Source organism: Sciurus vulgaris (genome assembly GCF_902686455.1).
Source record: "Sciurus vulgaris genome assembly, chromosome: 11".
NCBI lineage: Eukaryota > Metazoa > Chordata > Mammalia > Rodentia > Sciuridae > Sciurus > Sciurus vulgaris.
In genome coordinates, this window is record NC_136472.1 from 4,469,391 (window position 1) to 4,494,849 (window position 25,459).

General features: G+C 59.9%; 1 protein-coding gene across 1 annotated transcript in view; it reads left to right on the forward strand.

Moving 5' to 3' along the window:
- The window catches only part of SHANK2 (SH3 and multiple ankyrin repeat domains 2), a 347,313-nt gene that overhangs the window by 53,223 nt on the left and 268,631 nt on the right, over positions 1-25,459 (forward strand).

The window sequence follows — 25,459 nt, forward strand, 5'->3', positions numbered from 1 at the left end:
CACCCCAGGAGACACTGCTGACTAGTACCCGCTCACCAGTACCCTGCCCCAGTCTCCAGGTGGCCATGAGCTGCTTTCCGTCTCGGTGGCTCTGTCTGCTCTGGACGTTCCCACTCGTGGGACCTTACAACCCTGGCTTTCCGTGTCTGGCTGTCCGTGACGTCTTCAGATGGGTCCCTCCCTGGGCTTCGGGACACCTTCTTTTCAGGGCAGACTGGGCTCGGTTCTGTGGGGCGGGTCCATGTGAGTGTGGTGCCCTGGTCAGATGGCAGCTAGTTCAGAGTGAGGAGACGCGACGTGTGTCTGTGTGTCGGTTAACGCACTGAGTTAGAGACGTGTTTGATACGAGAAGTAGATCGTTCGATCTGCTCGGCTAGAAACTGAAGAGACCATGATATCGCTTAAGTGGAAAGAACTTTCGTATCTTATTGAGCTAAGAGAAGTCTAACTTAGAATTGGTTTCCCCGGGTGACCTTCCTAGTACTTTTCTTAGATATTACTAACATATACAGACTTGATACCTTGGAAATGAGTCAGTTCCGTCCATGGGCTGGATGTCTAAAAACCCTGTTGAGGAGTGTTCTTCAGGCGCCTGCCGTGGATTTCAGTGTTGGTACTTGCTATTTGTAAGTGTTCAACGCAAAGTGGCTTGCAGAGGTGATTGCTGTTTTGCCAGTGGGCCTGCGTACCGTGGATTTACTCCACAAGAAAAGTTCCTTTCCAGTGGTGAACGTGCGTCTGCCTTTGTCCTTTGGGGTCAGTTGTGGGTTGGAGGGCTTGGTTTAAGGAATTTTTTTTTTTTTTTTTTTGCCATTAAATTCTGTGTTTCTTTGATTCTTCTCTCTCTCTTTTTTTAAGAAGTCACAAAGTTGCTTCAATTGCTTAGAAACAGCATGGCCTCTGAGTCGTGGTGAGCACTTGGATAGCATGAGAAGCATTTCCGAGTCCCACACACAGTGGCTTGCACTGACACATGGCACTTCAGGGAAGCAGGTCTTCCGTGGCATCCGGATGGCGAGGCCCCGCCCTGTCATTGAGCCTGGGATGGGGACGCCCCTCCTGTGTGTGTCTCAGCAGGGAGTTAACATGCCTCCGGGTAGCATGGTCCTTTCCATTTGCTGACGACAACCAATCAGGTACCCCAAATGTTTCCAAGTGACACTGATGCAGAAATCCTGATGAACTGGCCAGCCTTGTGCCCTTCAGAGGTGGCTCATGTAACCAGCGGGGCCGGAACCCACTGCTGGGTTCGTCCAGCTGGACTCCAGCTGCGAGACTCTGGGGCTGGTTTCCTCCTCGTCTTCCCGCCTCCTGTCCAGAGGCACAGGGCGGCTGCGTATGCTCCCTGTATCTTCGCCTGGAAAAGGGCCTCGGCTTTCATTTTTCATTCACAGTTCTCTCCCTCCTGGTTGTGAAAAATGCACCATTTAGCCTTGGGTTCCTCGGGGACATGATGGGTCGCTGCATCGTTTAAGAGGGATCGAATATGCTCAGCTGGGAAACCTCGGTGCTGTCTGCTGCCGTTTACGCTCACGGGCTTTGGGAAGGGATCTTGGGAGATGTGGCAGAGTCCCTCTGGCCATGCTTTTGCTTATGACTTGACCCAGATGCTGGACCAGCAGCTTCAGGAACTTGAGAGAAATGCCAGTTCTCAGGCTTCACCCTGCCCCTGGACTCGGAAGCTCCCCAGCAGGGCCTGGGCTTGTGTCCTGTGAGCAGGGATTCTTACCCTCATCAGACAGACGTGATTGTCCAAGTCAAGATGAAAGAGGAGGAGCAGCAGCAGTTAAAACACGCGGGTTTGGGGCTGGGGTTGTGGCTCAGCAATAGAGCGCTTGCCTAGCACGTGCGAGGCACTGGGCCCCAACCTCAGCCCCATGTAGAGTAATAAATAAAAATAAAGGCATTGTGTCCATTTTTAAAAAATGTGACTTTGTCTTCAACACCAACGAAGGTGCTGCTGCTGGTGGTGATGGTGACGGTGACGGTGACGGTGGTGGTGGTAAGGATGGCAATGGGGTCAGGAGCAGGCTCTGAGGGCGCACTGTGAAGTGCTGGGTGCCGGCCCCCGGCACAGCTCATGAGGGGCCAGCGGGGGTGGCGGAGGACGGCAGGACGCCAGAGCCAGGCTTCTTCTTGACCTCCATGCCGCGTGTCACAGAGGAGGATGGTCAAGGCCAGAAACAAGACCAGAACTGGCCGCTTCTTGAAGTTAGAGATAACGGCCGTCGGCACTGGCCGCCTACGGGCAGGGCGGGTGCTCACGGGTGCACACCGAGGCCGCGGGACCGCTCTGTCTCCCGGGTTCTCAGGCCGCGCTCCCGGGTGAAGCTCTAGCGGCCGTGACCCTTCCACAGCACGTTCCCTGCGGAGGCTCCGCCGGTGGGGTCTCTCGCACATCAGGCAGCACAGAGACGTTTTTATCAACTGGGGCCCTGCGCCAGGTGGTCCCGAAGATCATGCTGCGGCCTGGTGACATCATAGCCACGGTGTCAGCGTCCCAGCACAGAATCACACACGTGTTCGTGGGGACACTGGTATGGGGTTGCTGTTTGGGGATGAGTCCAGTCCACGCTGTTCTGGTGTCCGTGTTCTGTCCGCAGCTCTCGTGGGGACTTCTGTCTCTGGCCCCTCCCGCTTATTAGACAGCCGAGGCCCTCAGCCTGCTGCCCCCTGGCGGCCCGGATGATCTCCCCATCCAGAGATCACCAGCTCTGCCTCTTTCACTGAGACCTTTCTGTCCAGTAAGGCCACAGAGTGCAGGATCCAGGGTAGGAACGTGATGTCTTTTGGGGCCACTACTTACGGGAGGAGCTGTGCCCAAGAGGATGTGGCAGGATGGCGCCTCCCTGGCTGTCACCAGGAAGGAGCGAGGTGCCAGGCCTTCTGTGGGCTGCCAGAGAGGCCAGACCAGCCTATCCCAGGCCCTGGGGACGTGGAGCCGTGGGGCAGAGAGCCGAGCACGGGCGGGACCAGAGCACAGGCTGCCTGCCTTGCAGGGGCTGCGCCCAGAGCTTCTGAACTGAAGAGTACCAGCAAAGAGAGTTGCCAGCAAAGCCGAGGGCCGGGGAGGAAACCCGGCAGCCCCTCGGGGCACTGGTTCAGAGAGCGAGCGGCGGGCTTCTGCCGGGGCCCGCTGTCCCCTTGGAAGCTCTCTCCCCCACCTGCCACCTGCAGTCCTGGGCCAGGGTCTCTGGGTCCAGCTCTGCTGACCCCAAGCCCCTCCTCCTGTGGCTGGGTACCTTGCTGTGTGGCTCGGGGTCCTGCAGCTCGGTGCCATCCCGAGCACCCAGGGAAGCCTGGGACCACCGTGGGGAGCAGCTCTCGCCACGTGCAGGCTGCCTCGGGGTCCTTTGACGCCCTGAGTGGACGGTGGGTTTCCAAAGGCAGGGAACTCATGTACATCGTGTGTTCCTCAGGGTGGACCCGGTAGGGGTCCTCAGTGCAGGTCTGTCCACCAGCTGGCTGTGGGTGGGCAGGACGATGGATTTCTGTAAGCTCTCCGTGGCCTCTGGGCCCTCAGCCTTGTCTCTTGGAGGCCGGAGGTGGCGGCAAGTGCAGGTTCTAAGAACCCGCCCGCCTCGTGGGAAGGAGCCCTGTGTTCCAGCACATCTGGGCAGGACTGAGTTGGCAAAGCACCAAACCTGTCCCATACGCACCCCGCCACGCTGCTCCCCCGGCTCTCCACCTCCTGCTCTGACCCTCAGTTGTCCTCACATGCTGCCCGTCCCCGTCTTCAGCTGATGGGAGGGTTCTGGGCACATCCGGCTCTGTGCCCTGGCCGGGGTCGGGTGAGAAACTGCAGCCTTTGCTCAGGACACAGAGCCTGAGGCCACCTGGGGCAGCAGGAGGGTTGGGGGGCTGGGCGGACTTGTGAAATGGGGGCCGTGGGGTGAGTGGGTGGCGTGCATCAGAGAAGACAGACAGACAGACACGCACACCCGCAGAGAGCCCCACGGGGCCCAGGCTCCTGAGAGTGGGGACATAAGACTCCCTCAAACAGCCTTGGGGCCCACGAGGGCACACGTCTGTTCGCTTTGGCTGCTGCCCACAGACAGGGCGAGTGATAATTAGTAGTCCATTTGGTTCTGGAGGTGGGCAAGTCCTCCACCTCCCTGGCTGTGACTCAGGGTGGCAGAAGGGCCCATGTGCGTGTAGGACAGAGGCCAGGCCGAGTCCTCCTCTCAGGGCCACCGTGCTCGCTGGGCTCATCCACGTGTGCTCGTGGCTGCCCCAGGCCCACCCGCCTCCCAGAGGCCCCCTTGGTGCCGCTTTGTGGCCGCCCCAGGCCCACCCGCCTCCCAGAGGCCCCCTTGGTGCCGCTTTGTGGCCGCCCCAGGCCCACCCGCCTCCCAGAGGCCCCCTTGGTGCCGCTTTGTGGCCGCCCCAGGCCCACCCGCCTCCCAGAGGCCCCCTTGGTGCCGCTTTGTGGCCGCCCCAGGCCCACCCGCCTCCCAGAGGCCCCCTTGGTGCCGCTTTGTGGCCGCCCCAGGCCCACCCGCCTCCCAGAGGCCCCCTTGGTGCCGCTTTGTGGCCGCCCCAGGCCCACCCGCCTCCCAGAGGCCCCCTTGGTGCCGCTTTGTGGCCGCCCCAGGCCCACCCGCCTCCCAGAGGCCCCCTTGGTGCCGCTTTGTGGCCGCCCCAGGCCCACCCGCCTCCCAGAGGCCCCCTTGGTGCCGCTTTGTGGCCGCCCCAGGCCCACCCGCCTCCCAGAGGCCCCCTTGGTGCTGCTCGTGGCCGCCCCAGGCCCACCCGCCTCCCAGAGGCCCCCTTGGTGCTGCTCGTGGCCGCTCCAGGCCCACCCGCCTCCCAGAGGCCCCCTTGGTGCTGCTCCGTGGCCACTCTATCCCAGCAGGACGCCTCGAGCAGCGTCAGGCTGCAGCTGTGCTCCTCAGGAGCAAGCCGCTCCCGAGCTAGGCGGGGCCACCAGCGCCCACAGCTTCTCCCTGAGTCTGCCTGCCAGATGTAACTGAGCGCCAGGTGTGTCAAGCACCCGGACATGCTGGCCACCAACTGAGGAAAGGTGCCTGTTGTCCCCCCTGACAGACAAAACTGAGCTTAACCACAAGGCCGGGGTCACACCGCTCAGCACCACCCGAGTCTCAGTGTACGGCGCCCCGGCTGTGCTGGCAGCCTGTGCTGTTCACAGTGCACAGGTGGCACCCTGCTCCCCATAGCCTGAGCAGGCCAGGGTGTGTGGGAGACCCCGGGGCTGACCACGGCCCAGTCACCAGCTCCATCCAGAGGCTGGAGCAGGGCCAGCTGGGCAGGTCCTCAAGAAGCACATCGGTCTGCTCAGCAGAAGGGCGTGGGGTTTGTTTTGGACATTGTCCCTGCTGCCACATGGCTTTGGGACTCTTGAAAGACCTCTGAGCTCTCTGTCACTACTTCTCCTCGAGGGACACTTCCATTTGTCTCTCAATTTTAGATTACCTGCATATCCATGTGGGGGGCTTAATCTTCCCCTCCAGATGTGAGCAGAAACCCAGGGACCCTGTGCACTGTGCTGCACATGTGCAGGGTCAGCGGGTGACGTCCAGAGTCCAAGCAGAGTACTGGGGTTTGGGCAGGTTGGAAATGTGTATCTAATCCTTCCAATTAGAAAGTGACAGCCGGCAGTGACATTTCAAAAAAGGTCATGTCAATCAGGAGCCCTTGGGAGGAAAGGGCCCTCAGAAAGCCAGGCCAGGGAAGGATCGCTGTTTGTGCAAGGAAGTCCAGTGTTGTGGCTTTGAGGACCCAGGCGGGCACCCAGAGTTGGGCTTTTGCCTGTTGCTTTAAAGGTATTTGACAGCTCTCCAGTTGGTTGTAGTTTGTGAGTCTTCTCCCCCAAAAAACCATGTTGAGAATAAGCCCCAGAGGTTTGGTATTTAAGGAATGGTATTTATTCAAGAGAGAAATCTCAACGAGGCACGACACTAATCCGGCCAGATTACGCTCAATTAGTGGGAGTCGGGATCTTGGGCCCCCAGAGGGGTTCCTGCCATGCTCCAGCTGCTGGGGCCAGGGATGGTCCTCCGTGGGCCTGAGTCCTGGTCTGTGACAGGCTACATGTCCCTGCTGCATTTGGAAGGATTCACAGATCTGCAGCAGAGGAAGAGCCCACTGGCATTACAGGGAAGCACTCCTGCTAAGACTTCTGCTTTCCAAAGTGTGTGGGGCTTTAAAACTTCCCCAGCCCTGTGGTCCTGGGGGAGGCCTTGCAGCCCTGGGAAAGCCCCTTTCAGGGCGAAGCTTGGGCTTTTTGTTTGGAACCAGGATTGAACCCAGGGGCACTTAACCACTGAGCCATGTTCCCAACACCCACTTTTTTAATTTAGACACAGGGTCTCGCTGAGTTCCTTAGGGCCTCGCTAAGTTGCTGAGGCTGGCTCTGAGCTCGCAATCCTCCTGCCTCAGCCTCCTGAGCCGCTGGGATGGCAGGCTTGTGCCACCGTACCCAGCAGAGTTTGTGTTTTTATTCGTCAGTTAATTCTGGTCAACTCCATGGCTCAGGGCCTGGGCCTGGCACACACTAGGTGTGTTTGTTGGTTAAATGCAAAGAATGCGGGAGCACCTCAGGGTCAGAGGATCCCTGCTTTCCAGGCAGGAGAGAGGTGGTTGTCATTTTAGGTCACAGGACATTGGCAGGATGGACAGGCTGCGTAGTGACCTCCCGAGAGGGATTCTGGATGCCCTGCGAGCCCTCGCCCACAGGCCTGGCACCGACTCTTGCCATGATCCCAGCTATTCACTAATTAAGATTCAGTGCTTCTCTCCAAGGACGAGACTGAAACACGCACCATGTGACGGAGAACCTGAGTCCAGGCCGGCTTTGTCCCTCCACACGACGGTGCCCTGCTGTGGCCTTGCCTGGGTCCCTGGTAGGACAGGCAGTCCAGGGCGAAGCCCCGTCTCAGTGGAGCCCAGGCATCCGGGAGGTGGACAGGCTGTGCTGGACCCACTGTCTCCTTGGCAACGTCCCTCTGAGCCTCGGGTCCCCTGTCTCTCACACGGTGACAGCTCTGCCCTTCTTGGGAGCTCTTGTGGCATTTTGGATCAGTCGTCCATCAGTGTTAGGGTGAATCACCATGGTCACCACCTGGCCCAGGGACAAAGGGACACATTCTGTCTCCCTGTCTCAAGAGTCAGCGGACTGGCATGAGAGCCAGCTGGGGCCTGGGGCAGCTCCGATGAGCCCGCCCAGAGGGTGCCCAGCAGCCCCGCAGGCCTACCGCCTCCAGGGGAGGAGCCGAGGCCGTGGGCACATTCCCGAGGAAGGCGACCTCTCAAGGACAGCTGCGTCTCACAGGCCTCCACCCGCTCGCCAGGCAGCACACACTTAGGAGAAACTGGGGACAGGACGTTCCTCGGTGGCAAGGCCCCTGCACTCCGGCCTCCACAGAAGGCCACTCAGATAAATGCGTGAGTTTGGTCTAGGTGGTGGGCCCCAGGCCCACTCCCCTGTTACACGGCCTGAGTCGGTCAGTAGCATCTCAGGACTTCTTGTTACCGTCCTGTTGTCCACCCAAGGTAGTTAGCATGTGTGACCGGTGGTGGCCTGGATAATGATGCGTGGTCACTACAGTTGCAGCACAGTTGAGTGCCAGGGGAGGACCTCAGAGGGTGGCCCTCAGGGACAACCAAGCTTTTCCTCTGCCTCTGAGCCTGAGTGCTGGAGAAAGCGCCTCAGGCGGGTGGCCCCCATGTTCGAAGGTCCCCGGACCACGGGCTGCTGGGGCGTGCGGCAGGGGGTGGGGCTGCAGATGCAGGCCCTTGTCACATGGGCCGTGCGCAGATCCGGGCTCCCTGTGAGGAGCGAGGGCCTGGTCTTCCTGTGCCGGGTGAACTGCTGCTGTTGATGTCATTGCTTCTTTTTAAAAACTGCAGCAAATATACAACTCGTTGCCCGAGCTCCCTGCTTTTCAAAATAATTGAAAAATTCAGGTGTTTTTCAATTGAGATAATTTCGTACAGCATAAAACTGGCCTCCTCGCTGTTTAAGTGCGTGGTTCAGGGACCATGGGTATGTTCACAGGGCTGCCCAGCCGTCACCACCGGCCGTCTCTGGAACGTCCTCATCTTCCCAGGCTGACGCTGTCCCCCCTGAGCACCCCCCCACTGCACCCTGGCTCCCCGCCTACATCCTGCCTCTGTGCGACTGTTTCAGGGCCCCCCGAGAGTGGCAGCGGCAGCTTGGGTGGCCTGTGTGATTCAGCAGGTTCCCCGGGCCCATCCCTGCCGTAGCCTGCGTCAGAATTCCCTTCCTTTTCAAGGCTGAATCCTAGTTGGCTGGACTGTAGTTTGCTCAGTCACGTGTCCGTTAAGGGCCGCTTGGGCTGCTTCCACCTGCCAGCTGTCTGCACCAGGCTGCTGTGAACCTCGCCGGACGCACATCTGAGTCCCTACTTCGGCCTTCTGGGAGCAGACCTGAAGTGGGAGCGCCAGGCCCCAGGCCCTTCCGCCTGCGCCCCTCAGTGGCAGCATTTGGTGTTCCTGCCAACGGTGCGCGAGGGCTCCAGGTCGCACGTCCTCGCCAGCACTAAGGAGCCTTCCTCATGGGTGTGAAGCCGTGCTTTGAAAGTACGCTTGAGTGTGTTTCTGGACGTCTTTATGTCGGTGACAGATGGCAGGACCATCGTGTCAAGAGCAGGCAGCAGAGCAAAGCAGTGAGGAAGCCCAGGCAGTGGGCCCCTCGGGCTCTGGGAGGCTGCTGCCCACTCAGCTGCCTCTGGCCTTCCTTGGCTCAGGGTTTACAGAGCCCTGAGCACGCTCCGGCACCCCTCTGCTTACCCCATGGGAAGCTGTGGCCGGAGGCCTGGCTCATGGCAGTCAAGCAGATTTTATAAAACAGGCTCCCAGTTTCCTGGAATTGGCCAGTCTTGGTGACATGGAGCCATCTGCTGTCTGGATGATCCCTGAGGGTCTGCTCCCCCGGCTGGACAGCGGATTAGTGACCAGCAAAGACCTGTGTTCCTCCTGGTCCAGGACTGTCTGAGATGCAACGTGGCCGCAGGTCCGAGCCCTACTGCCCGTGGCTCTTGTTAGAGATGCAGCCTGGGTTTCCTCAGAGGGACCCGTTGGGATTTGGGCTCAGCTCTCAGGATGGATTCCCCTGCCACTGCAGAAGCTCTCTTTGCTCCACAGTCGCATGTCTGCAAATGCTTTTCTTTTCTTTCAAGAACGTCACAGTTTCAGCTTGAAAAGACATTCCCAAGGGGAGACCCAGCGTCCTAGAGACCATGGCGATTCCGAGAAGTCCAGAGTAGCTTCAGGAGATTGGGGATAAGGATGGCACAGGAGACTCCGTTTCCAAGGGCCTCAAAACTTCGTTATGCTGATTCTGAATTGCCAGGAATTCTGCCGTCTTGAAAACAGATGCCATTCTTCGTTCCTCTTGTAAAATACTCGAGGGTGGCCCTCGCCAGGAGAGCAAGGTGGCGCCGCTGTGTGCCCGTGCGGCAGAGGCTTAGGAGACACTGCCCGTGGTCCTCAGGCAGCAGTCACCGGGCACAGGCCAGCCTCACAGGGAGGCTGAGCGACTCCAGGGACAGAGCCATGTTCAGGGCCAGTGTCCTCCCTGCCCACCACTCTCCCCGTACTGTGCTGCAGAGCCTGCTTTCTGGTGACCACATGGGACAGCTGGTGAAAGGGACGTGGCTCAGACCCTGCATCACTCCGCGGAGACGACGTAGGCAGGAGGCCCTGCACACACCACCCTGAGGTGGCATTTCTCCTGCTCTCGACCCGCCCGCTCCTCCCGCTACCTCACCCCCATCGGCAGCCACCCCGAGTTGTTGGACTTGCTCTGCTCCCACTGCTGCCCCTGGGGTTGGGGTCACTATTGTGTGACCCCATTCCATTCAGGATGCCATCTTCCCCACTCCCTTCTCTGGATGGCTTGCTATGGGGTTGACCCTGCTCCTCCTGCCGTCTAGGTCCAGGGTCGCCAGCTGGACCTAACTGGCCAGCACTGCCCTCCTCTGTTGATGACTGGGACTTGCCAGGCTGTGATCTGCTTCCTCCCTTGCTCCCATTCTGTGCTGCGGATCCTGTTGGAGGGAACTGACTCCTAGCCACCTTGCCACCAGACCAGCTTGAAGCAGACGCCTGTCCCCAGAGCCGCACTGGCCCTGCTGCATTATCCATGGTCCAGATGAGAGCAGGCGGGAGACTAGCCACTCCTGCCCAAGGGCCTCTCTGGGCTGAGTTGCCCTGGCAACCACACTCGGCACCTTAGGGTGGTCCCCAGCTGCCCCCATCTGTGCCCCCTCTGCCTTCGGAGTCTGCTCTCTGCTGCATTCGGCTTTGCAACTGGCTGACCAGCTGCCCCGACATCTGGCCATGACTGTTCTCCCTTCAAACCAGACAAGTCTTTCCTGGAGACGCCTCGGGACAGCCTGGAGGGCTGGCTCCAGGCTGCTCCGTGGAGGGGGACAGGTGTCGTGTCCGCCCGAGTCTCGGGCAGTGCTGTTTGCAGCGTGGAAGGTCTTGTGTTGAGCAGAGTTCTCTAGGAAAACCACCCGATGAGATGGATGTATAGCTATGTGATCTTTGACGTAAAACAATGGAATCCGCTTTAAAGGAAATAGAACAGCTTATTCTGAGCCACGTGAGCGACCGGGCTGGGAATAGCTTCCCGTCGCCCTGGGGGCCTCTTCCACACGGGAAGGTCACGGAAACTTTTATTGCCAGGAAGGGTTGTAAGCCCCGCACCTTCCTGTGCCTGGGTGGTGCCTCGGAGCCACCGTGGAGGGGGACCTCCTGCAGGTCCAGGTGCCACCTTCGCCTCCCCAGCTCTGGGCTGCTGGAGGCTGGGTCTGCCACCCCCCTGGCATCCCGAGGGTTTTCCCTGGAGTCTCAGGGACATTAGTCAGCTGCAGAGGTTGAGAGTAATTGGCCATCAGAGGGCCTGAGGGGGCCGAGCTGAGCTTGCTGCTGACCTGCAGGCTCCCTCTCCACGGTCACCAGGCTCTCCGCCCAGGTGAGCGCCTGCCGCTTCCTGGGCACAGTGCAGCTTCCTCAGAGGCCTTCACCTCCACAGTGCAGGACTGAGAGACAGGAGGAGGGACAGTGGGGATGGCCTCCCAGGGAGCTCCGCCATTACGGAAGCCGAGCAGCCCCAGTGTGCAGTCCAAGGGCAGCAGAGAGAACCGCAGCTTGGGGCAGCTCCCCGTGCCCTGCCCGGCTCTCCTCAGACCCCCGAGGGCTGGGGTGGTGGGAATCCACAAGAGAAACAGGCCCACCCAGCACACCCAAGGACACCCCAGGGCCCAGGTGAGCGGACACTAAAGTTCTCCATCCCCAGCCTGGAAGGTGGACTGGCCAGGCCTCCCTGGCAGTCTCCAGTCCTCGGGTCTTGCTGTCTTCTGCTGAGCCCTTCAGAGAAGGGCTGCTGGTTACTTCCCGCAGTGGCCTGAGTCTCGGGTTCTCTGCCCAGTGCTGACTGTGACCACTGTCCTCTGCAGACCCTGGGTTCTGGACCCAGATTCCCCAGGCTCTGGAGCCAGCTTGCCATCTGGGGCAGTGAATGACCCTGGGTGCAGAGCAAGAGGGCGGCCTGACGGGAGTGCTTTATTGTGAAACCTGTTCTGGGTGACTCTTTCAATGGAGCTCAGTCAACATCCAGGGATTCCTGTTTATTTTAACACCATGTAAAAGAATTGTCTGTCAACAGATAAAAAGAAGCTTTGTCTCCTGTGTTCCTCTGAGATGGCGTCTCGTCCTGGAACCTTGTTTTGTAAGCATGGAAGGTAGTGTGTCAAGGCATCCAGACCTGCCTGGGCTCAGCTCTCCCTGCTGAGTGTGGCAGACCCTCCTCCCCGGCTTCTCTTCCTATTGTTAGCAGGTGGAGGGGACCGAGCAGGACCAGAGGGGCACCGTGTGGCTGAGGGTGAGAACCAGGGCTGCCTGCCCCTTGGCTGAAAGGACCAGGCGGGGAGGCTCAGTGAGGAGCCTGGTGGGTCACCCTCATCTCTAGATTCTGCACCTTGAACTTGACTCCTCACTAAAGTCCAGGTCCCTGGCAGGTAGGTGCAGAGCACTGGGCAACTCACATTGTCCGACCCCTGGATCCAGCTCGGGTGGACAGAGCAGCCCTGCCTTCCTCCACCACTGCTTGAGCTGTGGCACCTAAACACAGGTCCCTCCATAGTCCACACAGTGCCATTGCTGCGAATCCTTGGGCCTCCTGTCCATGACCTTGCTGGCCGGCACAGCCCCAGTGTGGAGCCGAAGGGCTCCCGGTGACCCAGCAGGAAGACTGGGCCGGACCTTGGGGTGAAAATGTGTGCGTGTGGGGCTGGGGGGGGGTAGCCCAGCATGCACAGGCCCTGGGTCCATCCTCAGCACTGCCAGAAAAGATGCATGTTGGCAAGCCCGCGTAGGCGTGGGTTATAGAGCGGCGCGAGCTCAGCGTTAAGGGTCAGCACAGTGCCCCACGGAAGGCGTCTTTAAACGGAAGGGCACGGTGCTGGGCTGTGTCTCCCTCGGCTCATGGAAGTGGTGCCCTAGAGTCCTGGGGGAACCCGACTTCCCCGCATGCCCCCAGGAGCAGCACCTCAGCACCCATTCTGTGTTTGCAGTCGCGTTTCAGACCAGAGCTACTGCAGACGGAGGATCGTCTGCCTGGTGATCAGACAGAGCTCGGTGCACATTGCCAGGCAGGCCGGGGGAGCCCAGTGCCCCCAGGCGTGTTCACAGAACCTCCCGAGGCCTCACCTGCCTCCTGCCAGCTCAGCCTGGGACCCTGCCTGGCCAGTTGTATGCGGCGCAGGCACAGAGTTCCGGGGTCACAGGGTTTTCCTGCTGGGCTTAGGCCTCTGGCTTTTAGCACAGGCTCCATGCAGAAGGGCTCCTGCTTTGTTGGTTGCAGCTCCGTGGAGTGGGCAGGGGCTGCGAGGAGAGAAGAAAGGGACATCCTGAGAAGGTGCTCGGTCCTTACGTGGTAGCTACCAGGCTTCTCCTCTGCACGCGCTGAAAGGGCTTCCTTCGCCTCGGCGGCTGATCTTTGTAATAAAGATGCTAGTTTTAACGAAGACGCGTGTTTTTGTGCCCTCAGGTCCACCGTAGCAGGTATCATTGAAGTATTCATTCCATAATTCGCGGGTGGAACGGGCATCTGCGTAACCAGTGTGTTCTCAGCCACGCAGCAGCTGCTGCTGGGCTCTCCGGACAGCGGGGGCTGCTGCACGCGGGGTAACGCCCTCCTCTCTTGCCCTGTGGCAGTTGTCTTAGTCCGCTGTTCTGCTGCTGTGACTGAAAGGTCCGAGCAGTGCGACTGTGGAGGAGAAAAGCTTCCCCGGGGTCCGCGGCGTCAGACCTCTTAGTCCATCAAAGGCCGGCTCCACTGGTCTGGCGCGAGGTGAGGCTGAACATCATGGCAGAAGAGCGTGGCGGAGGGAAGCAGCTCTCGCCATGGGAAGCAGGCTCCACTCACCAGGAACGATAAACACCCACAGCCACACCCCGATTCCCACCTCCTCCAGCCGCACACACCACGTCAGCTACCACTCAGTTAATCCTGTCGGGGGATTAAATCACGGATGGGTTAAGACTCTCAACCCAATCATTCCTCCTCTGAACCTTCCTGCATGTCTCACACGTGAGCTTTTGGGGCCACCTCACATCAAACCCTAACACAGTAAGAGCTGGCCTTGTCCATTTTCCTGCCAGCGGGTGGAGGAAAGCTTCCATGACAATCTGTAGGAGGAAGGGTGTGGACTCCCATTTGCAGAGCATCTGCCCTCCTGGGGAAAGGCGGTGGGAGGGGGGAAGGTTCAGTGGAGAACCAGGAATCAGTGACATGCAGAGAACAGAGCCATAGAAGACTGCCTAGCCTGGCACAGTGGCCTGTCATCCCAGCAACTTGGGAGGCTGAGGCAGGAGGATCAAAAGTTTGAGCCAACCTCAGCAACTTAGAAGGTCCTAAGCAACTCTACGAGACCTTGTCTCAAAATAAAAAATAAAAGGCTGGGATGTGGTTCAGTGGTTAAGCACCCCTGGGTTCAAACCCTGGTACCAAAGAAAAAAGAAAGAAAGAAAGAAAAAAGACTGCCTGGCCTCAGAGCACGGCTTCAGGAGGCATGAGCGACCTCCAGCACTGTCGTGGGTCCCACATGTGTGCAGCCTCCCGCGAGGCAACGGCTCGTGAGGGCTCAGACCCCAAAGGAAAAACAACACGGAAGGAAAGAGCCGGCCAAGCCCCCAGGAGCGTCCCAGGTGAGAGGTCTGCCCGCGGTCCTCTAGAATCCCAGCTGACTCCACGCCTGCCTGGTGGCTGTCCGCGGTCGCTGCCCGCTGAAGCCCCTGATGGCACAGAAAGCAGGTCAGAAGAGAAGCCGCCTTCAGCCTCTCCTGTGCCGCCAGCTGGGGCCGCGGGCGCAGCCCTTCCTTCTTGTCTCTAAAGCAAACCGCGCCGGTCAACAGGAAAGAGTGAACCTGGACCGGCCTCCAAGGGGTCGGCACCTGGCCGACACGTGCTGCTCTGGCCCCCGGTCCCCTGGCCTCACACAGGCCCAGCCTGTGTCCGGGGAGTATGCCTGAGGGATGCCTGGCCTGCCGGTCCCCCTGCCCCTGACTCAGCTCCTGTCTGGAAAGAGGCCTGCTCTGGGCCTGACCTCAGTGCCGAGGGTCTGACCAACCAGACAGGACCCTAGGGGAGCCCGGTAACATCGCCAGGGGCTGGTGGTGAGGCGCCAGGGATACCGAATCCAGCACTTTTGCAAAGCAAGCGCTTCAGATGGTGCCCTGGCCTGGCATGCCTGTCTCCGCGGGGATGCTGGTGGCTGTGTGGTTGGCGCCCTGCCTCCCGCTGTGTCCTCCGGACGTTCAGAGAGGTGGCAGGGCAGCGGCTGACAGGACCTCACCGGAGGAAATGAGCGGCCTCCACTGGCTGGTCTGGGTCATAGCAGGCCTTCCCGTGCTGCTGCCTCCCGCGCCCTCCCTGGGACCTGGTGGCACCCTGGCTCCCACCAGGCACGCAGCCCTGCCGTGCCAGCCTCCTGCCCCCAGGCGGTGCTTCCCGCCGTCCACTGTGACTTCCTGGCAGGAAATCGCCTGTTGGGGTCTGGGTGGGTCTCTTTGTCGTAGGTGTATAATAATACAATACATAAAATAATAATAGGTAGCGAACTTAATCTGAGGTTACAGATACGAGGACTCCCCCAGACTTACCTATTTTCTTTTAGCTTTTTTTGTTTTATTTAAACAGAGGAAGTTTTGGTTCTGGATTTTGTTTATTTTCATGTCCCCGCACCAGCCTGTGCCCCAGTGTCCCGGGGCTTTGGTGACAGTTGGAGACTCCCACCCCGTGCTGGCCTGCTCTGCATCATTTCCCTTGGTCTCTTCTGGGATTCTCACCTCTTACACGTGCTCATTTTTCCTCTGCTGTAGGAGGTCCTTTTCCAGTCCTGCTGGGTGGAGTCTGCTTTGATTTTGCTCCTGAAGGTCCTTATCTGGCCTTGCCCTCCTGCAGTAGAGATTCTATTTCCTTGGTGTCTCACCTCTCCAGTGTCCAGGGACCCTGTACCCTGTGGACAGATTGTAGACAATGGTCCCTGCTGCCTCTCTGTGGAAACCCTCCTCGCCCTTGGTTTGCAGCATCCATGAGCCCAGAGGCAGCAGGAGAGCCTGTACTTCTCTTGCTGAGCTTCAGGGAACTTCTCGAGCCTGTGGGTTTGTGTTTGGTCAGTTGAGGCTCAATGTCACGTGGCTTCTGTTTTCCATCTTCCCTGCCCCTAGGGTTCCAGCCACGCCCGTCAGAGCCTTTCAGAGTCTTTGTGAGCTCTTCTGTCCTCCTTATCCACCTTCCACATAGAGTCTGATCTCAACCCACCTTTTAACTCCGTGGTGGTAGAGCCTGGTCTCAGCTCGAGCTGGGGTCATCTCCTGCTCTGGTGAAGTCCCAAATGTTCAGCGGCTCCCTAGCGCCCTCTCTGCTGCTCACTGTCATTTCTGGATCATCCTCGGCCTGTTTCTATTGGCTGGTTTTTCTCTGTTTTTCAACACATGGCGCTGTCCCTGGGGTGACTAGTACTCGCTCATCAAATGTCGGGCATTGCATGTATAAAGGATCCATGATTCCAGGTAATGCTGTGTTCCTTCTTCCTGCTGCTGGGGAGTGAAGCCGGGGCTCTTCCCCTTGATCTCGTTCAAGACTGACCGGAGCTGGGCTGTAGTTCGGGGAACTCACTCTACCCTGTCCTTCTCTGCAGGATCCGGTCCTTCTGTCCTCACCAGGAGCCTGGGAGACTTACCAGCACCTCTCCCTGGCACATCCTGAACTCTGGTCCACGGGCCAGGATTTTGCCTGGACCCCTCTTAGTTTCCGAGTTCCAGAGTCCTGGAAGGAGGAGTGACTGGGCACCTCCTTCCGTTTCCTGCCCAGGCGTGGCTGTAGGCCTGCGGTCCTTGCCTCTGGAGCCCCACCGGTGGCTACGATGGCTCATGTGTCTCTGCACCTGGTGTGGGCTGGCCCAAGGACCAGTGCTCAGTCCTCTCTGAGTCTGGAAGGCATTGGGGTCCCAGAGCAGGAGCGGCTGTGGGATGCCAGTCTGCCGAGGGCCGCTGTCCCCTCTTGGGCCCTGGCACCTCTGCTCGGGTGGGCCAGGGGCTCTCTGATGCTTGCCACGAGGTATCCATAGCTCTCTCCTTGGCGGGAGCATTTACCTGCCTGGGGCTACTGCAGCCTGTCCTCCTGTTAGCACCAGGGTCTCACAAAGGACCATTTCCCGTGTCCTTCTGACATGGCCGCATGGTCACGACGACGTCCTTGTGTTCAGCTATGATAAGATGTTTCCTGCTGCTCTGCAGGTCCCTTTTTTGTCCTTTTGTTTGTCTTTTTTCTCAGACACGGATTCAGCCACATTTCCTGTGGAGCCTGGATCCTTTTACGGAGAGCCGGACTCGGGCCACACACGAGCGCAGGGGACGATCTCAAAGCTAACGTACTGGTTGAGTGTCTTGGTCCGTTTTCTGCTGCCATAGCAGAATCCCGGAGACCAGGTGATCCTTGAGGAGCTGGGATTTATCTGTCTCAGCCTGGAGGTGGGAGGTTCAAGAGCAGGCCCTGGCACCTGGCTGGGACGCCGTGCGTCACCTGAGGGTGGGAGCCAGCAGGAAGGCGAGAGAGGGTTCAGGCCCTTCTCCGACACCACCCTCTCGCAGGGACGACTCCCCTCCTGATAATGGCATTACTCTGTGGCTGCGTCTCCTCTTGTCAGGCCGCCTCCCCGCATGAGAACGTGGGGACCAGTGAGACCAGGTGGTGCCCTGGCGTTGCTGCTGCCCTGCAGGACAGTCCCACTGACCTCCTGGTCTCGGCCCTCCAGGGCAGGGTGGCTCCCTGGCTTTCTCCACACCTGGGTCCCGGCTCAGCCTTGCGCCAGCACCGTGCGCTGAGGGCGCTCAGACCTCCACCACCTGCTCCCTTGACTGAGTAGATCCCTTAGGGCCGGGCCATCCCGCACCGTGTCCGCAGGTCCTTTGCTGTCGCTCCTGTCTGTGCCAGCCCTGCAGGCACACCGAGGCCCTGTGCTTTATTCTGGGTGTCATGGTCAACGGTTGCTTTTGGAGTCTGATGACGTAGAACATCTGCTTTGTCCTGACGTTGAGTCTAAAGCCGGGCAGGCATGTCGAGGTGCACGCCCGCCTCTCCTGCCCCTCTGTTCTCCCCTTTGCTCTGGGTGATGCGTTCTGGAAACACACCTCGCTGTCACTCAGAACTCCTGGGAAACGTAAGTGTCCAGAACCGATGGGTAGCATTGCTAAGTACACGTGTTTCATGGTAATTGGCAAAGCACCCCAGAGGTAGGTCTGCCATCCGTTTACAGGTGAGCAAATTGAGGCTCAGAGATGCTCAGTAACGTGGCCAAAGCCTGCCTGCTGGTGACCTTGAACTGGGGATAGAAACCAGGCCTTATCCCAATAAGACCGCCACGCCAGTGTCTCTGTGGCTTTGGAAACTGCCCGTTGCCAAGCTCTAGTTGGTTGCCCTTGACCAGTTAGTTGAAGGGCATCCGCATTTTGAGCCTGAACTCACAGAAGTCAAGGGTGAACAGTGGTCACCGGGGGCTGGGGACAGCAGAATTCCAGCTGGACAGGAGCAGTGTGTTCATGGGGTGGGACGCAGCCTGGTGGCAGAGTCCTTGAGAGCGCTGGATACTGCTGCAGTCTTGCCACAACGCAGCCCGCGTGAGATGACGGCGGGGGGACCTGCACCAGCAGCCACGATCGTCGTAACATGTACAGTCTTATCTGTCAGTTCACAAGACTCGCTGAGGGAAGGAAGATTTTGGCATCTTCCCCCCATTTCTCTTTGGCTGGCAACGCCACGTTTGTCTGCACCTGGCACAGAGGACGCGCTCAGTGTGGGTGGTGACCTGTGACCCTCTGACTCAGCTCTGTCCATCAGGTCTGCAGCATCGGCCTCTCGGTTGGGAGGGAGAGTGGAGGCTGCCTGCCGAGCGGGCTGTGGCCCCCGGGAGCCCCTGCGTGCAGCAGGCCATGAGCCGTGCTCCGCCCGGGCAGCGGGAGGCCCCGCTGGCACGCCAGCTTGGCGGCACACATGTCCTCTGGCAGTCGCATGTCTTCCCAGGTCGGCTCCCTCTGTAAAGCCGTGTCAGCTGGCTGGCGCCGATGTGCAGCTGGCAGCCTTCGCCCTGGTCTCCTGGAGGGGTGAGGTGACGGCGCGCAGGGCGGGGAATGTGGTCGCAAGGCAGCTGCCCTGTGCCTTGGCGGCCTTCCCTCTCACCATCTCGCTTTGCCATGAAAGATCAAGCAAAGCCCCCAAGCAGTGGCCGAGTGTGCGGCATCCACCACTGAGCCTCTTGGCCCACGCAGGGTGCAGGGAGGTGTCCACTCTCGACGAGAAGCTCAGTCTCTTCTGGGCTCCAGAGGGTGGCCGCTCCCCTTCCCCAAGAGCCCCACAGTCCTGGAACATCTGCGGTCTCCCTGGCGTGGGATGGGGTGGGTGCTCGGCTCTGTGCCAGCTATGCAGAGGGTGAGGCCTGGTGCCACTCAGCTGCCAGGTGGGCAGCTGTCCACGCCCTCTGTCCAGAGAATCAGTATTAGAATTCTGGGAAAAAATCTGAGGCTCACTGGGGGGCAGAGGAGGCTCACTGAGGGGCAGGGGAGGCTCACAGAGGGGCAGGGGAGGCTCACTGAGGGAGGCAGGGGAAGCTCACTGAGAGGCAGGGGAGGCTCACTGGGGGGCAGGAGAGGCTCACTGAGGGGCAGGGGAGGCTCACTGGGGGGCAGGGGAGGCTCACTGGGGGGGCAGGGGAGGCTCACTGGGGGGGCAGGGAAGGCTCACTGGGGGGCAGGGGAGGCTCACTGGGGGGCAGGAGAGGCTCACTGAGGGGCAGGGGAGGCTCACTGGGGGGCAGGGGAGGCTCACTGGGGGGGCAGGGGAGGCTCACTGGGGGGCAGAGGAGGCTCACTGAGGGAGGCAGGGAAGGCTCACTGAGGGAGGCAGGGAAGGCTTACTGGGGGTTAGGGGACACAGCGGACTGCAGGATTTAGCGTTTCTGGTCTTGGCCAGCTTTGCAGTCAGGAAGTGCCGAGAGCTTTCTCTGCCTCTGTCCGCATGTGACCGTGTGACAGGTCACCAGTGGGGGCTGTTCTATCCTGTCCCTTCCTGTCCAGGTGGTGCCTGACCCTGGCCCTTCCTAGGCCCACCCCACCTGACTCCCAGCCTGACATGTGGCAGAGTTCAAGGGGCTAGGGTCACCTGGACTCTGTGCTGCCCACCCGCCCATCTCAGAAGGCAGCCACGGTCATCTGTGCCTGACCTAGGCACAGGAAGGCCCGTGGGCTGGTTCATGGTGTCTGGGCAAAACGCTGGAGGGGCATGGGCTGTCCCCCAGCCAGGCCTGGCCCTGGCATGGACCTGGGGGTGTCGAAACGCTCCTGCTTGTCCCCAGGGGTGTCCTGAAGTGAGAGGAGGGGCAGATTGCCTTTGGAGCTCACGAACAGAAAGGCTGTCTGGAGCTTGCGCACCAGGCAGGGTCCATCTGCTTCAAGCACAACCCTGACTTCACCAGGGCCGGGGCTCTGCCTGCCGGGCCTCTGGGGGCTCGGGCCTCCTTTGCCCTAGGCCTGCGCCTCCCGCTCCAGGCGTCCTCCAGGCGGGGCCGGGTGTGCCCCATTCTCTGTTCTGAGGTCTCTGGCCTCTAACACTTTCCTGGACTCAGCTGCACTCTAGGTGACCACAGGGGCTTGGGAACAGCCAGGCTGGGTGTCACTGAGCTGGGCTCAGCACCCTCTGAGCCCGGCAGAGCCCCACCCCCGCTCGGATCGTGGACGCTGATGCTGCTGCACAAGGGCCCAATGGCTCTCCTGGGATAACTGTCTGCCCTGTCTGTCCACAGAGGCACCGTGGATCAGAGCCGAAGGGATCAGAGCTAGGCGGCAGGCTGTGGTTGCTAAGGGAGTTTGGGGGCGCACACAGCCCGCTAACGTGTGCCGGCGTTTTGGAACAGCAGCCGTGCACACTTGAGACAAGTCTCAGAGGCAGCTAAGTGTCCTCAAGAGGCCAGGCCCTGCGTTTAAAGGAAGACATCAGTGTTTTGATCGTTCCTCTCAGGACCCGAGGATGAGCTTGTCACACAGCAAGGATGCCTGGCAACCTCCGAGGGCCGTGGGGCACCCCTGCAGTTGGCTCTGCCCACAGGCTGCTTCCCTGAGGCCAGGTCCAGGCTGCTCCTGGAGAAGGGCCTCGGGGAGAACAGCTGCATCACCCAGAAGCTTCCCGAGGTCACTGCCCCTGGTGTCCTTCCTCCTCACACCCTCAGCTCTTCCTCGCTCCAGGCCTCCCCCTCCTCTGGGACGTGTACTGGGGGACTCGGTTGCACCCTGGCCAGGGCAGTGCCGAGCTCCACACCTCCTGGTGACAGGTGGCTCATGTCTAAGGGAGACAGAGCTGAGGAGGACCAGCGTGACAGTAGGGCGCTCTGCGAGACTCCATGACAGGGACGGTGGCTGAACTGACAGCAGGCAGAGTCCTCACGCCGAGAGGCAGGTGGGACTGGTGGGGGGCGGGAGGAACACCTCCCCCTTCTGTTCCCTTTTCTTTGCTGGGGTCTTGGGGTGGGCAGGGGGTCAGCTGTGTCAAGAACTTGGCCTCGACGCCCCTCGTTCAGTTCCTGAGCTTGGCAAGACCGTTTCCACGGCGATCTCTGCTTCGCGGAGGACACCCCTGTGGTTCCCGTTTTGGAAGTGGTTTCCCAGGGTGCCCTGTGGCAGCAAGCTGGGGTTTCCTGTCAGAGCCGCCCAGACAGGAGCCCCACTGAGGCCGACGAGCTGCCGTCTTCACGGCTGCGTGCCGCTGCACAAGTTCCTTTAGCTCACGGACTTAGCTTGCCAACCGTTCTCCACGTCAGTGGGAAAAGTGAGCTGTTTCATGTGTCCGTGAAGCAGCCCGGTGAGAACGTAGCGCCCCAGACCCCCAATCCCTGTTACCCACACGAACTTTGGAAAAAATATTGAATGGACAATCCAGAAATGAACAAGCCACGTGTTTTAAATCGCAGACTGTTCCGAATGGATCGGGGAGATCCCTACCATTCTGTCCTGGGTCTTCTGCCCGGAACCTACATCACCCCGTCCAGCGCTATCTATGTCACCTGCCCAGTGGTTGCTTAGCAGCTGTCTGGGGTGTCGGAACCACTGCCGCAGGATCTGCTGCTGTGTTTGGGTGACCCTCACTTTTACTTAATGGTCCAGACATGCTGAAGAGATGCTGCACAGGGTGACGGTGACGGCTCCCTGGGAATGCACAGGGCCCGGGCCTGTCTGCGGTTTCAGGTGCCCCTGGGGTGGGAACGCGTCTGCACGGATAAGGGGGGACGACCGCCGTCCACGAGAACCCATCTCTACTCCTGCCAGTCACTCCTCGCTGGGGTTTGCCTTTCTGCAGCCCCACCTGGGCGCCTGGGGCTCGGGCGGGTCCTGGGCTGCAGCTCTGGGGAGCCGGCACTGTGGTTCTTGGTGTGAGCCCTGGAGTCTTTGCTTTTTCAAACTTCTGGGAGAGTCAAGAAAATTACTTTTATTTTAATGATAGCAATGTTGAGGTTAAGAGAGCGGAGAGGGAAAGGAAGGTTAGAACCACCCATTTCCCAAGCGGCCAGGGCATGAGGGACGGGCTGCCCCAGAGCTGAGAACACTGGCCTGAGCAGGCCACTGCTGGCGGGCATTCCGCCTAGCACCCCGGGGAAGGCAGGTCGGTAGGCGTGACGCACACCCCTGTGCCCTGCCCGGTACGGGGGAGCCAGCCCAGGGGAGGCAGAGGCAGCGCGTCCCAGGAGAGCACACGACGCAGCCTCACTCACCACAGCCTGCCGTCCAGAAGGACAGGAGGCTCAGCAGGACACAGTGTGCAGTCCAGCACCAAGGGAGACCAGCAGCGCTGTGTGTCTCTGAAACGCTCAGAAGCCACACGGGAGCCCGTGATGGGATTTCCCCTCCACCACTGTCGGCATGCGGGCAATCATTGGAGGTGAGCAAGGCCAGGCGTTCATGCCGGGAGGGAGGACGTGGCCGGCAGGGGGTGGGGCTCCTGGGGTGGGGAATGCTCTCGCTGCTTGTGGGGGGCAGCGTTCCTGGCCATCCAACTCATCACCGCGCTCCCTGGGGCCTGGCATTTCACTGTGAAGTTTGCACCCAAATTAAAACAATGCGAAGAATTGTGGACGAGGCCTCTGGAGAGCTGGAGCAGGGCGTGGGTCTGGGGCACCTGGAAAGCTGGAGGAGGCCTGGGTCTGGGGCACCTGGAGAGCTGGAGCAGGGCATGGCTCTGGGGCACCTGGAGAGCTGGAGGAGGCCTGGGTCTGGGGACCTGAGAGCTGGAGGAGGCCTGGGTCTGGGGCGGAGTGGAGTGAATGCTGGTGTTTGCTGGTGACCTAGGGGCACGGATGCCCTTCATCCCTGCAGATGCCCAGGTGTTTGGAGAGGGAGCTCACCAAACTCAAGTGCTCATGGGTCTGCACACCTCACCAACCACCCCTGGACAGCCGTGTGAGCTAGCTGGGCACCATCTTGAATTTCATCATCCTAATTCCCACTCCCCATTCTGGTGTGTGTGGAATTTTTCATGACAAAATCTGGGGGCAGGGGAGGGAGCAGTGTCAGCAGCCTCTTATGCCAGGCCCCCTCCACCCTGAGGTCCCTGAGGCAGACTCACCGCGGGGAGGTGTGCAGCCTTCACACAGGTGGCCGATACCGGGCCTGGTGTTTTATGGGGCGTCATGTCCAGGAGGAAGGGCTCCTCTGCTCTCATGTGGAGCAGGTGTCCTGGACTGGCTGTGCCCCTGACCCCGGGCCCTCAGAATGTGACTGCATCTGGAGGCAGCATCTTTACAGAGGCAATGAGGCTTAAGTGGGGTCATGAGAGTAGCCCCGCTCCATCTGGCCCTGTCTTTATAAGACCAGGACAGCCACAGTGGACCACACGAGGACCCAGGGAGAAGCTGCGTTTGGGAGCCGAGGAGGGGGACCTCGGGAGGAGCCAGCCTGCGGCACCTGTATCTGGACTTGCAGTCCCAGGTCAGGGACAGTGGCTGGTGCTGCTGTAGCCCCACTGTGGCACTCTGTTGGGGCAGCCCTAGGAAAGCGACACACATGGTCACTGCTTTCATGGGCCACTGCCTCCTGAAACAGGGCTGGGTTTCCGGTTCTGAGTCCGATCTCGCCTTTATCACCTCTTTGTGTGAAGGGAGGCTGAACCAGCCCGCGATGCAGCAGGTCTCCATGGGCAGAGCCCCGGGGTCGGGTGTGCTGCCCTGCCCTTCCCTGGGTGGGAGGTGAGTGGACGAGGTCTGCCCTTGTGGACCCTGGAGGCCACTCCTCCCCTGCAGCTCCTGCCTGCTGCAGGCCTCGAGAGTCCAGTCCGTGGTCCTAGACGCTTGGCTATGTACCCTTGGACAAACAGGAGCTGTGTCCTGGTGGCCAGCTTGCTCGTGCCCAGTGCTGGTGCAGCCTGCAGAGCCAGTCTAGGGACTCGTGTGCCCGAGCCCCGCTTCCCGCCACACAGCATCCTGTGCCTTCTTCCCTGGGAGCCAGTGAGCCTGGGCCGGAGTGGGGATGCCCCCCAGCCTCTGGTTCACGCCTCCGTAGCGTGGGGCCACCTGAGCTGCTCTGTAGACTGACTCTGCGATGAGGACAGTTGTTGGCTTTCTACCAAGAGGTCTTGGAGCAGAGGGTGCTCTTCAAAGCCATGTTTTTGAGGGGAAGTTCACATTTTATTGGGAAATTCCTCCGGGAAAGGGGAGATGACTCGCGGGTGTGAGGTCCTTGCGTCTGTTCCGTCACGTGCTTGCTGGACCTTATGCCTCTCTCTGGTATGCCGTGGTGCTTTTTTCCTTGATTGCATTAATGTTTTCCACGACAGAAGAGGGTCCTGCTCTCTGGAAGCCTCTTCTGAGGCAGGGGGGATGGAGGTGGCCCTCCACAGCTGGAAAGTGGTCCACCTGGCCGGCACTTCCACTCCGTGCTGGCAGCGGAGCCCCTAGAAGAAGAGTAGAGCAGCTGGACCTCGTGTCGTTACAGAGCCTGCGGAGCCAGTGACCGCAGGGCCCTGGGGCCGCTGCTTCTTGCAGTCTCGCCTGAATGATTTCAAGAGAGCCGCACGTAGGAGCTGGCAGTTTAGAAGAGAGGAGAGAGGCAGATGGGAGAGAGTGGGTCCCCTCAGAGAGGAGAGGCACCTCTCTAATGCTCTCCTGCTTTATTGGAGTCGCAGGGAAGTTCCCAGAGTTCTGTCCAGGTCATCTTTAACCGTCCCCAGTGCACCTGGTCTTTCTGCTGAAGATCCTCGGTGTAACCCGGCCCTGTCCTAACTGGAGCTCATTCTTACAGCGTCTACGATTGGGGTGTGGCCTCTGATTATTCCATCTCCCTATGTCCTGGCATCTGGTCTCTGTAAGGCCGAGAAGTTCCCCTTGAGGTGACTTTGTTCCTATGGGCAGGAAGGAGCTTTGGGCCTGTGTTCCTCCTGTTGGTGACAGGTCGTGTGCTGAGGCTGTAGCACATCCTTCTGATGAAGCCAGGCAGGGCGGCATGGCCTCAGGTAAACTGGCTTTTAAAAGAAAGATTTTGGAAGCAGCACGGTAGGCCTGGTCTGTAGAGTCACCTGCTTCCATCAGTTTGGCTCTGCCTATCCATCAGGTCCGAAAGTTCTGAGTGCCAAAGATGGTTGTCTCCTCAAATATGATATCCCAGTGCTGACTTCTGCACATCAGCTCCCTTGTGACAGAGAGTGACCTGGAGTGGATACAGCCCAGCACCCCTGGAAGGTGCCTGGGCAGTGCGGGCGCCTGTTCTGACCCAGCCCTACCTGGATGGTACTGAGGAGTGCGGGAGTGGAGGCCAGCTTCAAACCAGACCACTGTGTGGGCTTCGGGGTTTGCACGCACTCCTGGGGCAGAGGGACAGGCCAGCCAGGACACCTGCTGCTCCCTGGTGTGACCAGTGGAAGGTGCCAGAAGTG